We start from the raw sequence: 16,547 nt of genomic DNA on the forward strand, positions 1-16,547 counted from the left end.
GTCCTGTCTTCCCTGACATAATATATACAATTTATTGCGACAATTTACCACATGTGCAGAAATGCATAGATTTGATAGTAGAACAAAAGGAAGTTATTAAACAAGAGTCTATTAAAAGGGCTGCACCTAGTGGCGGAGCCAGGAATGTACAATCATAGGGTAAAAAAAATAGCTTTAAAAAAGGCTTATTATATTAACACCCCACAAATTGTTAAATAAACCCCACATACGTAATACACCCCACATTTGCTTTTTCACTTAAAAATTATTTTAATACACCCCACATACTTTCTCATAATACCCCCACACCACATGTCACAGCCCGTCCCAAATAATTAATTTTTCGATAATGTGAAATGACGGTTTTATCCTTGGACAGGGAAATTGTCGTGTGTGTGTATGACATATTGAGACTTAAAGATTATTTTGTGGTTTTGGATGGGTGACCCACGTGGATCACACACACACACACAAACCTCATTCTCTTTCTTCCTCCCCTTACACTCTCTCTCTTGGGTTCACTCACACTCTCTCTCTCTCTCTCTCTCTTTGCTATTCGTACGGACAAGCTTCAAGATCACCCCAAACTTCACAAATCGAAGGTTTTGGGTGCATCATTGTGTTCCTCATGGTGCTACGAGTTGATTGGTACCCATTTCAGGTAAGAATCCCTTCGAAATCTCAAGAACCCGTAACCCAATTTTCATGCACTATTCATGTGGACGTAAAACCTTGCATTTCAGGGAATTCTAAGCTTATAGGAAGCTTAATGAGGTCCTCACGAGTCTCGGGGTAGCTCGTTCGAGGAATTTGGACGTCGGGATTATGAGAAACGTCGAGTTGCAGTTTTGGTCGGAATTTCGAAGCTTCCTCGATGTGATTTCGTGATATTTGAAGCTTCAAATTGGTATAACGCTATTCTTCTCACTCTAAGCTTTCATTTGGTTCAAATTTCATGAAAAATGGTTGAGAATAGTGAGTTTGAAATTTTGCCCAGTTTCCGGCGCCAGCAACGGTCGCCGGAGTCTGGAGGTTGAAGAAGATACGCGTGGGCCACGCGTGAGGCCGTGCCCTCCCTGGCGCGTGGGGGCGCATGAACCATAGGAAAAATTTTCTAAACATATCACAATGTTCGTGAGGTTGTATAGATCACTATGGTATATTCATATACTAATTTTGAGCAATGTATGAGAAGTTATTAGCTAGTTGAGAAGTTATTAGTTAGTTTTGTCTATGTGCTTTAAAATAACGTTTTTATAGTTAATTCGCATATAGGTGAGACTTATCCCGAGGACAAGCGTATCCACGGGCGACTCGGGGGTTACGACCCGTCGACATATCAGTGAGTGGCCTTTTGTTTTCAATATATAGTTATATACTTGTTATATTTCCCAGAAATGTTTTATAAATGATATGCCTTTATATTTTGGTTATGCATTTCATAGTTGCATATATATTTAGATATATATAAATGTGGTGCTGTGGAGGCACAGGTAAGTTCACGTAAGTTATATTTGATTATGTGAACTACGAATGACTTGATCCCTATTCAGGGTACGTAGGCAGTCTAACGATATGTTAGATGCAGTCATACAATAGTTGAGACAAAGGCCTTAGTTGTGAATAGAATGATTATAAATGCATTGATGAACATTGAGCTCATAACCTGCACTAGGGTGATTGCGATTTAGCCAGAGAGAGAATTGGCACATGCCTATATATTACGTCACCTCCCACACCATATGCTCACATTGGATCCAATTAGGTGCACAGTCTTGTCGTACAGACCATTATAGGTGGTTCTGACTAGTATGTGACTAACATATTATCGCACAGCTAGCATTTAGAGAGTAAAATTGAGCATAACTATATTACACTCAATCTTGTCGTACAGACCCCTTTTTAGTGGTTCCGACTTATGTGCAAAATATTGCCGTACATGTCATAATAGTGACTTCGGCTAGATTGAGTTTGAGCTATGAATTCAGCCGTATAGACTACCATAGGAGTTCCGGCTAACATATCGTATTTCCATGAAATCATTCTTACCTGAACTGTTTACTTTGTTATATTTTGGCATGACATACATATGAATATGATTATGTGAAGCATGAATTGACTCGATATGATTTCAAATATATTTTATATATGCTTATATCTTGGTTCTAGGAAAATCTTATATGTTTTACAGCGAGGGGTTAGTATGTTGATAAATGAAATGATTTTGTAAAACATTTGTTTTTGCCCACTCACATTTTCTGTTTTGCGTCCCTCCAGGTTTGAAGTAAGATTGTTGTGGGTGGCTCGAGATCTTCGGCAGTTCTGACCTATTCGAATAATAGTAGGACATTCCTGGTACTGTGTAACTAGTACTTGTCCTACTGGACTGCACCTAAACTTTATGCTCTGATTAAGAGTGTTTACTGTATAACTCCTATCATTTTATGTTTAGTAGTGCACACTAGTATTATGGTTTTTAATTATTTGTATGTTTGCTATCTTTATCGCTTCCACACTGTGCACATGGCTACGTCACTCTCACGTGACGGCCAGCATGCCTTGACCTCGGTCGGGGTGTGTCACCACACATTCTCAATATATACCTTATATTTTGTACATACACCCCATATTTTCTATACACCCCACATTTTCTAACACATGTTTCCTTCTCTTTTTTCCTTGATGACTCCATAAAATAATCTTAAGTTTCATCACTACTACAGTGTCGCACTTGCTGTGGACAGTCCTGAATTGTTCAATCGGATCGCAGAAGCATTCTCGTCCAAGGTTGTCATGAAATTTGTAATTCTGCTTTGGGGGGAGAAGTCAAGCCTGGCCAGTGAAGAGGAGATTCCTGTTTTTAACTACAAGGAGATTCTGGATCTGGGTCAAGAGAGTCGTATAGTATGCTCAACTTTAATGATGCCCATATGTCATCCCTCTGTCTTTGCTAACAGTTTCTTTTTTGCTTTAATATAGTACCAAAGATCTAGGATGCTAGGGCTGCAGTAACCTTAGTTTAAATAATCTATTAGGAGACCTCTTATTCAGTCTATTACTAATTTCATGCCAGTAACCAGATTATAGAGTTTCTCAGACAAAAACAAAGCCCAAAAAACAACAAAACCCTAGCAGCAAAGAAACTGATGAACAGCCACAGGGATCCTTGTGATCCCTAAAAGAAATATGAATATAGAAGTTTAAATAACGTAGCAAATGCAAGATTAAATAACTATCGATGTCGTCGAAATCACAAAAACAATGAAAAATATGAAGTCTTACCTCATGTGAAGCTTCCGAAACATCAATTTCGTGTTCCATTCGTCAAAAACAATTTTTCTCAATCAACTTGTTTGTAGTTTCATTGGTTAGGGTTTTGTTCAACAATTGAGGGTGGGAGGGTTTTGATAGTTGAGAGGATAAATAATACGCTAAAAGTGATTTGGGATGTATTTAGAAATTTTTATTTTTTTTTAAAACCTAATAAGCCCAAAATTGTCATTGTATAGTGGGGTAAATAAGTCATTTGATATTAAATTTTAATGTGAGGTGCATTCAACATTTTGTGGGGTGCTAATATAAAAAGCCTTAAAAATCGACAATAATTTCATTTATAATTGTTCACGACGTGTTCTCATATTTGAAAACGTCGTATTACAACATCATTATCAATAAAAACAAATATGCCTTTCTCAACATATACAACCAAACTATTATAGAATTAACTAATGAAATTTGGAATAAAGAATCACAAATTAACCATAAGTCTTACTATATTATACTACATTTAAGAACTTTTTTCATGCCCATTATTATAAATGGAGACGATGGCACTCAGACCTTCTAATTGTAAGTTTTGTTTTCTCCGTCATATCCCTTCTTTTGCTCCGTCCAAAACTAGAATTGAGTGAAAACCTACAAACCACAATAAATTGAAGATATGAAAAATTATCGATGATTGGAAATTTGGGATTCCCAGATAGTACAACCAATTGCGGTGGAGGTGTCTAACTAAACCTGAACAACGGAGAAACTTGGAATTTGATTTGAGGATATGGCGTCTGTGGTGGAGTCGTCACAGAGGAGAATTAGAAGACCTTGTGCGTGTGCGTGTTTGACAAAGAGAAGTTAGCACGTTCAATTTTTCTCTTTAGTTTTGTGTCAATTAAAAAAATGGAGCTTTAATGAAAAGGGTTTAAACTAAGTTTAATTTAATAAAAAATCACCCTATGCTATTATTTAACCAAAAGGCTTCATATTTAATCATAAGGACAAAGCTAATCTATATTAGACTCACAAACATTTAACACACATGGGCTGAACTAAAAGCCCAAAACGAAATGATTTTTTCTTTCCACCTTTGCACCTAACAGCAATGTTATTCTGTCGGCCAATTCTATTAGAAATAAACTTTCCTTCATTTACAAGTATACCATTATGTCAACCAGTCATAACTGTAAGAAAATGTAAGAGCTGTGAAATGTAGAGAGGGAAATTAGAGAGGGAAAGTAGAGAGAGAGTTTTGTAAACTTAATTATTATTACCACACTATTCAATCCAATACAATACATCAACTTGTCTTATAAATACACAACTATAACTAACTCAAGACTTAACCAATGATACATAGACACATGGTAAGCTATACATGTAACACCTGGCACTATTATATCCTAACATTCCCCCTCAATCTTATGCTGGGATTGTCCAAGCATAAGATTGGAGCAATGAGCAGAAAACAATGGCGAACATAAACCCTTGGTGAGAATGTCTGCATATTGGTCCACAGAAGCCACAAACTGCAAAGAAATAGTGCCTTGCTGAACACGCTCCCTCACAAAGTGACAATCAATCTCTATGTGTTTTGCTTTGGAATGCAAAACAGGATTAGTTGACAAAGACATAGCCGAGATGTTATCACAATGAAGTAAAGGAGGTAGAGAAGTATCAATGTGTAAGTCTTTGAGTAATTGTTGTAGCCACACAAGCTCGACAATAGTTGTTGCCATTGCTTTGTATTCAGTGTAACATTGTTAATGACAATTTTATCATTCAAGGCATTTTTTAGGATAACATTTGTTGTCCTGAAGGTTGAACACCAGACTGAAATTGTTGAGGATATGACGGACCTCCTGAGAATTGAGATTGAGAAGGTTGAAATCCGGATAAAAACTTCTTGCCTTTGCCTTTGTTCTTCCAATTGTTTCCTCGGGAATTGTTGTAAGACCCTGAACCAGTTTGAGACACAAAAGCAAATGGTCCAGACACAGGCAGTTGGGAGAATTGATTTAGAAAAGGCATTTTTTGAAGTGACTGGGATTCATGAAACTGTGAAGAACCGGAAAAGCTACCCGTGTGCCAGATTTGGAAGATTGAGCCAGCATTGCAGACATTAAAGGAACTTGCTTGGAAACTTTTTGCAAAGTGGACTCCTCAGCTCGAAGCTGTGAACGCAACTCTTTCAAGGACATAAGAGTTGCACAACCACGAATCACATACTTGATGGTGTTATACTCAGAAGGGAGGCTTCGAAGAACCATAATCACAATATCCTCATCAGATATGAAGACCCCAATAACAACAAGTTGATCTCTGGTATCCTTAATTCTTTAAAGATACTCATCAATTGATTCAGATCCTTTCTGTATATTTTGCAAATCAATTTTCATCTGAACTATGCTAGTCCTAGTCATGTTCGCAAACCGTTCTCTAAGCCTAAGACACATTTCTTGAGAACTCTGACATCCAATCACGCAAGATAAAGCAGCAGTGCACAAAGTAGTAGTAAGAAGAGTCATTAATGCTTTATCATGAATTTTCCACACCTTGTATGCATCAGAGATTACTGGCATTGGATTATCAACCTCCCCCTCAGATTTAGAATCAACAAATTTGGTAGGACACATAATGGATCCATCAACAAAACCATGAATTCCATTACCATCTAACAACAACTCCAATTGAAAATTCCAAGTCACATAGTTGAGTCATCTAACTTCATAGTAACAATATTACCCACACTTGGAAATAAAGAAGCAATAAGCGATTGTGTAAGCATTAACTGAGCAGAGGTAACCATTGTGAAGATACAAACAGATCAAGCACGGCACAAATAGGCAAATCGCAGAAACACAGAATACAGTAGGAATCGTGAACAACAATTCCCAAAAAATTAGGGTTTAGAGGAACAAGAATCAAGAGGCAAGGGATGAAGAATCAGGAAACAATCAGAAGAATGTCACCTTCGAAACTCTGACGATTCAACACCGCGATAAATCCCCTAAACACTAGGGTTTCTAAGGAACTTTGACGACGACGACACCGACTTCACCGACAATCACCACCGACAAACACCTCCCACGAACTCCAACGATTAGACGTTGCTACAGAGCAACAAAGGCAACACTCCGATCAAACAACACGAAGAATCAAACGAGCGGAAGCAATAGGATCATCAACCGACGGCGCAAGCCTTGATCGGCGAAGATACCATGATAACTGTAAGAAAATGTAAGAGCTATGAAATGTAGAGAGGGAAATTAGAGAGGGAAAGTAGAGAGAGTTTTGTAAACTGAATTATTATTACCACATTATTCAATCCAATACAATACAATACATTGACTTGTCTTATAAATACACAACTATAACAAACTCAAGACTTAACCAATGATACATAGACACATGGTAAGCTATACATGTAACACTTGGCACTATTATATCCTAACAGCCAGTTCTTTCTCTCTTTCTTTTTTTCTTTTGGCCGTTCGTTCTCTCTTCAAGTTTTGCTTTTCTTTTCTTGTCTTCTTCTTGTCGTCCCCCTTCCTCCTAAAAGGGAGGTAAAACTCAACGTGGGTGAAGGAGAATGGCCACCTCCTTAACCCATTTTGCACGCTTAAAGAAAATGGGAGCAATTGCTTCCCCAATTACTTTTATTACACACACACATATACATATATATATATTTTTTTTCTTTTTTAATATTATTTTATTAATTTATTACTTATTTGTAATTAGGTGGTTCAAATTCTTTTGCTGATTAATGTCCACTCTTAGTTTTGCTTACCACTTAGAACCCATTTTCCAATAATGCAGGAGCCATTTCCATTGGAAATTATCTCAGTTTCATTTCTAGTTTTTGAGTCTTTGTAGATTTGCAAGTAAGGTCTCGACTCTTGACAGATAAAACAATGGTTTTGTAGATTTGTTCGTAAAGCTTCGGTATTTTCACCGCCTCGGGTGTTTTCAATACCACCATCTTCTCCTTGTTATATGCCTTTACCAGTAGCGTTGTTCGTGGCTTTGTTCTATCCCAGCAACAACCTGAAAACAAATCAACAAAAAAATGCATTGATATAATACTAACAATTTGATACTTTACGTCTTCAAGTAAAAAAAGAAAGATCAAATAGCTACAATATTTCCCCAAGTAAACAAAATTGTCAATTATAAACATTGAACACTAACTATTTCTCGAATTGGATAGGGGTACCATTACTATTTCTTAAATAGAACACTAGTATTATTATGATGTCTTAAACTGAACACTAGCACTATCACTATTTCTTAAACTGAAAGCTCGCACACTATTTCTTAAACTAAACACTCACTATTTCATAAACTGAGCACTGGTATTTTCACTATTTCTTAACTAAACATTCACTATTTCATAAACTAAGCACTGGTATTATTATTATTTCTTAAACTGAATACTCACTATTTTGTATACTAAACACGGGTATTATCACTATTTCTTAAACTTAACACTAATATTATTACTATTTCTTAAAATGAATACTGACTATTTTTTAAGCTAAACACTGATTATTTTTAGAATTAAACACATATACTATCTGTAAGATCCCACATCGCTCAGGTGAGTGATCCTTATATGTATATTCCCATCCCTACCTAGCACGAGGCCTTTTGGGAGTTCACTGGCTTCGGGTTCCATCGGAACTTCAAAGTTAAGCGAGTTCGCGTGAGAGCAATCCCAAAATGGGTGACCCACTGAGAAGTTCTCGTGTGAGTTTACAGAAACCAAAGTGTGAGGGCGTGGTTGGGGTCCAAAGTGGACAATATCATGCTACGGTAGAGTAGAGCTAGAGATGTGGTGGGGGCTCGGGTTGGGATGTGACAATTTGGTATTAGAGCCTAACCCTGGCTGTGGTGTGCCAACGAGGATGTCGGACCCCTAAGGGGGTGGATTGTAAGATCCCACATCGCCCAGGGGAGCGATCCTTATATGTATATTCCCATCCCTACCTAGCATGAGGCATTTTGGGAGCTTACTGGCTTTGGGTTCCATCGGAACTCTGAAGTTAAGCGAGTAACACTCAAGAGCAATCCTATGATGGGTGACCCACTGAGAAGTTCCCGTGTGAGTTCCCATAAACAAAACCGTGAGGGCGTAGTCGGGGCCCAAAGCGGACAATATCGTGCTACAGTGGTAGAGTGGGCCCGAGATATGGTGGACCCCGGGCCGGGATGCGACAATATCACTATTTCTTTAACTAGATACTGATTATTTCTAGAACTGAAAAATGACTATTTATTAAATTGAAAACTTGTACTATCATTATTTGTTAAGCTAAATACTAACTATTTTTCGAATTGAATAAATGTACTATCATTATTTCTTAAACTGAGTACTGATGTTATTACTAATTTTTAAACTAAATACTCTTTCTAGAATTGAACATGTGTAGTATCACTATTTTTTAAACTGAACACTACTCTTATCACTATTTCTTAAACTTAACACTGACTATTATCACTATTTCTCAAACTGAATACAAATACTATCATTATTTCTGAAACTGAATATTAGTACTATCATTATTTCTTAAACTGAAAACTGACTATTTCTAGGACTCAACACTAATACTTCACTATATTTGTAACTGAACATTAACACTATTTTTAGAACTGAACATTGCCACTATTTCTAAAACTAAGTAATGACACCATTTGCAAGACCAAATTTGAAAATATCAATTTTGTAGAAGCATTTACATGGAAAGGAAGTGCATGAGGAGAGGATTAATCTTTTTCTTTTTTTTTTGGTTGGAGAACTAAAATTTCGTAAACTGAACAGTTACATAAATTGAACAATTATTTCTAGAACTGGACAAATATACTATCACTATTTCATAAACTGAACAATTACTATTTATAGAACAGAACATGGGTACCATAACTATTTCTTAAATAATGTGCATTATTTTGCTGTATTTCTATAAATAATGTTTATTTTGTTCATTTCAGAAATAGTGTGGATTTTTTTATTCACTTTTGGGTTATTTTGGTTAAATTTCAAAAATAGTGTTTAATTTTGCTGTAGTTTTAGAAATAATGTGAGTTATTTTGGTTCAATTTCAAAAATATTATAGGTTATTTTGGTTCAATTTCAGAAATAGTTTGTACTTTGTTGTAGTTCCAGAAATAGTGTGAGTTATTTTAGTTCAGTTTCATAATTAATGTGAGTTATTTTGATGTAGTTTCATAAATAGTGTGAATTATTTTGGTTTAGTTTTAGAAATAGTGTGAGTTATTTTGGTTCCGTTTCAGAAATAGTGTGTAATTTTGCTGTAGTTCTAGAAATAGTGTGAGTTCTTTTTGTTCAGTTTCATAAATAGTGGGTTGTTTTGTTGTAGTTCCAAAAATAGTGTGGGTTATTTTGCTATAATTCTAGAAATATTACGAGTTATTTGGTTTAGTTTCAAGAATAATGTTCGTTAATTTGCTATAGTTTTAGAAATAATGTTTATTTTTTTTCATTTTCATAAATAGTGTGAGTTTATTTCGTTCATTTTCAGAAATAGTGTAGTTTATTTTGTTGTAGTTTAAAAAAAGTGTTTATTTTATTTCCTTCCAGAAATAGTGTGTTATTTTGGTTCAGTTTTCAAAAATAGTATGTGTCATCTTACTATAATTTCAAAAATAGTGTGGATTATTTCAGCTCAGTTTTAAAAATTAAAACTCTAAATATTATAGGACGCAAAATTATCGTAGTGCTAAGAAAGATTGTATGTAACATCCCACATCGTCCAGGGGTGAGGATCCTGTAAGCTTTACATGTATATTCTTATCTCTACCTAGCATGAGGCTTTTTGGAAGCTCACTAGCTTCGGTTTCCAACGGAACTCTGAAGTAAGCGAGTTCGCGCAAAAGCAATCCCATGATGGGTGACCTACTGAGAAGTTCTCGTGTGAGTTCCCAGAAACAAAACCGTGAGGGCGTGGTCGGGGCCCAAAGCAGACAATATCGTGCTACAGTGGAGTCGAGTCCGGGATGTGGTTGGAGCCCGGGCTGGGATGTGACAATTTGGTACAGAGCCAATCCCTGGCCAGAAGTGTGCCGACAAGGATGTCGGACCCCTAAGGGGAGTGGATTGTAACATCCCACATCGCCCAGGGGTAAGGATCCTGTAAGCCTTACATGCATATTCCCATCTCTACTTAGCATGAGGCATTTTGGGAGCTCACTAGCTTCGGGTTCCAACGGAACTCCGAAGTTAAGCGAGTTCGTGCGAAAGCAATTCCATGATGGGTGACCCACTAGGAAGTTCTCGTGTGAGTTCCCAGAAACAAAACCTGAGGGTGTGGTTGGGCTCCAAAGCGGACAATATCGTGCTACGGCGGTGTCGAGCCCGGGATGTGGTGGACCTCGGGTCGGGATGTGACATTGTACTCTTTTGACCTTTTGTCATGCTTAGCGTTTTCTTGAGTTTAAGCTATACTAAGTTGGCAATATAAAGCTGATAACAAGTAACCAAAAGATAAATAACTTTTCTAACTTATCACTGTGACCAAAGGCAAATAGATTTGTGATCAAAATTCCTCCTGGTCAAAGACCAAAGTCTGAAGGGGTTGAATGCTTTGAACTAATAAGAATGAACATATTTGTTAAGGTAGGATAAGGATCAAACTTTTTACGTTGTCCATTATATCAACCATTCATCCACAAGCTTACCATTTGAACTCCAAAATAATTTCACTTATCATGTCAACCATCGGATATCAGTTACCTTTTAAATGCTTAGACAAACACCATTCCCCAATCCAAACCACAACAAAAGGAAAAAAGAAAGGTCTACAACTACACGTCAACCAATGTCTCAGAAAACTATGATCAGGCACCTAAATGTAGGTGAGGCAATGCGAGTCGCCCAGGAAAAGGCTGATGCAACCTGCTCAGCTAAGCAATTGCCAACAATCCTAAAAATGTAAAAACATTTGACGATAGCTTGTTTGCTCAGAATCAAGATTAGAATTCATAAGAACAATGCAATGCTATTCCCAAATACAACTTCCTGTAATGAAATATGAAAACCATTTACTCGTCCTCCAACTCATGGATTGAAATTTGAAAACCACAAGCCCCAACCCACTCATTCCATCCAGATCACAGCAAATATAGTATTATAATTTAATCGAGTTAAAACTCATTAGGGATAGATCAACATTCACAAAGATAGAATCCCACGTCAACAATGAAAAGAGGTCAAATTGGATGATTGCGATAAACTATTTAAGATGTATATGTACTAGAAAAGTAATTAAGAGATAATTAGATAATAAAACTCATCCCTCATATTAAATAGGAGGTGCCAAATGAAGCACCTAACAAATTGAAAAGCAAAAGCATGAAGAAACAGCTCTGACCGTTTGTTCAAGCTCTTGACCTCCTTGTTTGTCATTTGCCCTCCAAGCCCAGCAGCTCCAGCTTCCGACTGCCAGAGTCTTCACCTTCTTCATTAATTTGATTGGAGAAATTCAATAACAAAATAAAGAAACCGTGAATTGAAATCAGGAAGGAAATTAGAAATGTGCAAATCTTTCAAACAAGAAACCGAAACGAGAAGATAGCGTACTATTTGACGGGAGAAACTGAGCTCCAGAGGCTTGATACTGAGCCGCTTGCCTGTGCTTATCGGATTCGATGATTCAATTGATTTGTGAACCGGTGGAATTCAAATTGAAAATGAAAAAGAGATTGGATGGAGAGAGAGAGAGAGAGAGAGAGAGAGAGAGAGAGAGAGAGTGAGAGAGATTGCAAAAATGGAGGAAGTGAAGGAGTTGGAAATAAAAGCAATAGCAGAGAAAAGATGGAGGATCGAGAAAGGGAGAGAGAGACGTTAAACGGGGAAGGGCATGCCGTACGGGTAAAATTGAAAATTCATTGTTTGAGCCATTTTGATTGAATTAATTTAATGTTGGGTTTGTCCTAACCATTAAATAAAGTTCTATATGGTTTTTCATTAACATTCAAAGTTTTAAGCTTTTTTCATTAGTTTTTCTTTAAAAAAAAATGTCTTTGACAAAGAGAAGTTAGCATGTTCAATTTTTCTCTTTAGTTTTGTATCAATTAAAAAAATATATATTAAAGATCCTTATTTATTTTCTTATTTATTTCATCTCTTGCTGCTGTTATAGGGGTCAAATTTTATTTCAAAAGAGTACATTTACAAACTTATTGGTGTCAAAGGGATGCCAATGCCCCCGCTTTGGCTCCACTACTGGCTACACCAGCATATCAAGAAAACAGAAGGATAAACACAAATAGTAGACCAAGGAGAAGTTAATGCTTAACTTACTTTAAAAGATTAGGAAAGTGCAAATGAATGTATTCAAATTCCTAACAAATCGGAGATCACTGTGTTGGCATTTTGATACTTAACGAACTTGATCAACCAGATCACTAGACTACATTTATATATAATATCATTGTCAACATGTAGTATTAATATACAAATAAAGGATGCAAGACTTACTTGCAGGATTAGCCATGAGATATAGGCAACCAACACAAACTCTAATGAACAGATTGTAGAGTTGTTGTGGCAAAACCTTTGCAATGATTTTCTCTTCTCTAGGACTCAGAATGGTTCCACTCTTGATAGGGCTGGTGCATATAAACCTCATGTCTAAGAAGAGAGACCATACTGCAGTTTTATTTACGTGAGATCACAACTGCTCCTATCGTGGTAGCAGTTGTGTTTGGAGTTTTAAGAGTTTTTAACCAACTCTTACTCCATTATCTTTAGTTCTAATAATTTACCTCTTATGTATTTTATCATGATAAAATACTTGTAAGTCCATTATTAATATAAGTCCAATTAGTCCTCATAACATATTCGATATCATGGTTTTATTATAACTCACATTCCTTTGAAAACCTTACATTCTCCCACATGAGTATAATTAAACCATATTCAAAATATATGTTAAGACAACCAAGGTGATCATTGACTCATGTTAATCATAATGACTTTTACAATCAATCACTGGCTTGTCAATTGAACTCAAGAAAACATTATACATAAAAATATTGTATAAGTACTTTAGAATTACAAACTGATTAAGGTAAGTGCTGACATTGTAACTTAGGGAACTTCAGTAGGGAGCTTCAATGGTACCAGTAATCCTCCCACATAAGATTGGTCTCCTTTAATACATTTATGTATTCGTTATGTTTTCTGCATCACCAAAACTTTTCATGAAAACTTGAAATAACAAAATGCATGCAGTACACATCAGTTATGAAGTTTGAAACTACGCTAAACAACATTACTGCATAAATATAAATTCATTAATGTGAGTAAGGATATCGTACCTTACTCGCACAATCAAACATGATCAAGGCATGTTCGCAAACCCATGCTCGTAACATGTCTTTGGAACGCTGTAACATGTATTGCTTTTGTCAAAGGGTCTACCACCATGTTAAAAGTACCAAGATGTTCTATCTCAATGACTCTATCTTTAACTTTGTCTTGAACTTTCAAGTTAATATTTATTGTCCATTAGTCTAGATGCTTCTGATCTTCTATTGTTTTTGGAAAAGAAAACAGCTGTTGCATTGTCACAATAAATCTTTAAAGGCATTTCAATTCTTTAACCACCTGCATTTCTCGGATCAAGTTCCTTAGCCAGTTGCTTGGTGTCATTGCCTCAAAGCAGCCAATGTATTCTGATTTCATTGTGGATACAACTCTTGTTGCTTGTTTCTTGCTTCTCCATGGGATTGCTCCTCCACACATAATGAAAACATAGCCACCTGTTGACATCCTATCATCCACTCAGCCAACTAAATCAGCATCAGTATATCACACAACTTCCAGATTTTATACTTGATGAAACCCCAAAACATAATCTCTGGTCTTCTTGAGGTATCTCAAAACTTTCTTTCTTGCATTCTAGTGTGCCACACCAGGATTCGATTGAAATCTTCCAAGAACACTTAATGCAAAAGCCAAGTCTGGTCTAGTGCACACTTGTGCATACATCACACTTCCCACAAGTGAAGCATAAGGTTTACTTTTCATAGTTTCAAAGTCCAAATCTGTAACTGGACACTGAGCTAAAGAAAGCTTGTCACCCATTGAAATAGATACATCACCACTGCTACAACCTGATATGTTGAACCTATTAAGCACTTTATCAATATAATTCTTTTGCGAAAGACCAATAGTTCCTTTTGATATATTTCTCACAATTTCAATGCCTAAGACAAAGTGCACTGCACCCAAATCCTTTATGTCAAAGCTGCTAGACAACATGTTTTTGGTTTCATTCAATAAGTGCACATTTATGTCATCAACATATAGTACCATAAAAATGAAACCTGATTTCACCACCTTCAAATAGATGCAATTGTCGATTTTGTTCTCATTTAAGCCAAATGAAACCACTACCTCATCAAATTTCTTATACCATTGTTTAGAATCTTGTTTAAGTCTATATATAGCCTTATTAAGCTTGCATACAAAATCTTCCTTCCCCCTTTCAACGAATCCTTGGGGTTGTTTCATGTAAATTATTTCATCAAGACTGCCATTTAAGAAGGTAGTCTTCACATCCATTTGATGTAAGTGAAGATCAAAATGAGCTACAAGGGAAATGATGATTCAAAAAGTCTTTTGTAGATACTGGAGAAAATGTTTCTGTGTAGTCTAAACACTTTTTTTGTGTGAAACCTTTTGCCACTAATTTGGCTTTAAGTTTCTCAACATTACCATCGGAATCTTGTTTGGTCTTGAAAACCCACTTATTTCCTACAGGCTTCATATATGTGCATCCTTTAACTAGGGTCCAAACTCCATTCTTTTCCATCAAGCACAATTCATCCTACATGGCAGCATACCATAAAGAACCTTGTGCAATTTGGCCTTTATATAGCTAGTTGGATCAACCTCATCTCCAAAATCATACTCAACCTCATTAACTTAAGTCACATAATCACTAGACAATGCAGACCTTCTAGTTCTTTATGATTTCCTCAGTGTTGCATTAATGGATGATGCTGCAATATTGGATGGTCCTACATGCTCAGTTGGTATTGAAAGTGGTGGTGGTATGCAGGTTCTTGAGTAACTGAAACTGGTGCATAACTTAATGAAGGAATATGTTGATCAGCGAGTGCAAAAAGCTTTCTTCGAGCTTGTGTGAGTGAACTATTGGATACAACAATTAGAGGCAAAGTCAAAACTATAGCACCATTGTCAGCATTCATTTGCATTACATCAATTTCCTCAAATACATAACTATTTTTGGAATGAGAATGCAGTGATTGATACTTTTCAACAAACTTTGCAATATTTGTTTCAGCCAACTTGGTGTGAGAATTAGGATAGTAAAAACGAAACCTCTTGGATCTCTCTAGATATCCAACAAAATAACAGCTAGTTGTTCTCATATCCAGTTTCTTTTGATGTGGATTATACAGTCGTGCTTCACACTTACATCCCCAAATATGCAGGTGTGCAATGCTTGGCTTTCTTTCTGTCCAAAGTTCAAAAGGTGTAGAAGAAACTGCCTTACTTGGTACTCGATTAAGTAAATAGTTTGATGTTTTAATGGCTTCCCCCCATAAAACTCTGGAAGTTGTGACTGTGAAAGCATGCTTTTGACCATGTATTTAAGAGTGCAGTTCCTTCTTTTTGCAGCAACATTTTGAGATGGTGTTTCTGGTGCAGCATACTGTGCTACAATCCCCTCTTGCTGCAAGAATAAAGCGAAGGGTCCCTTTTGTTGTCCCATTTCTGTATACCTTCCAAAATACTCACCTCCCCTATCTGATGTTACTACTTTAATTTGTTTCCCTAGTTTTTTTTTCCACTTCTAGTTTATAAATTTTAAAACAATTGAGCACTTGAGATTTTTCAAAAATCAAATAAAGATAAGTATACCTAGAAAAGTCATCAATGAAGAGTACAAAGTAAGTGTTGCCACAAATTGTCCTTGTTGGAAATGGACCACAAATATCAGTGTGAATTATCTCTAAAAGGTTTTTACTTCTGGTTGAACTGGTCTTTTTATTTGAAATAATAGTTTTTCCCTTCAAACAATCAATACAAGTCTCAAAATCATTGAAGTTTAAGGTTGGCAGCACACCTATTTTCATTAGTCTCATCATCCTCTCTTTGGAGATGTGTCCTAATCTTCTATGCCATAGCATAGAAGAAAGAAGAACCATAATTAGTTATCAATCTCTTAGGAGTAGAAGTATCAACATTGAGACACTCATAAAAATAGGTGCATTGCACT

The 16,547-nt window shown here is 36.2% G+C and overlaps 1 long non-coding RNA gene across 1 annotated transcript; it reads right to left on the reverse strand.

The window, feature by feature from the left end:
- Nucleotides 1-6,562: 6,562 nt before the first annotated feature.
- On the reverse strand, nucleotides 6,563-12,065 carry LOC103410487 (uncharacterized). Its single transcript, XR_525355.4, has 3 exons — nucleotides 11,873-12,065; nucleotides 11,664-11,750; nucleotides 6,563-7,320 (listed from the first exon to the last, which is right to left on the reverse strand). It is a non-coding gene; the product is annotated as an uncharacterized lncRNA (long non-coding RNA).
- Between the last annotated feature and the right edge of the window lie 4,482 nt (nucleotides 12,066-16,547).

The sequence above is a fragment of the Malus domestica genome, chromosome 10 (genome assembly GCF_042453785.1).
Source record: "Malus domestica chromosome 10, GDT2T_hap1".
NCBI classification, from domain to species: domain Eukaryota; kingdom Viridiplantae; phylum Streptophyta; class Magnoliopsida; order Rosales; family Rosaceae; genus Malus; species Malus domestica.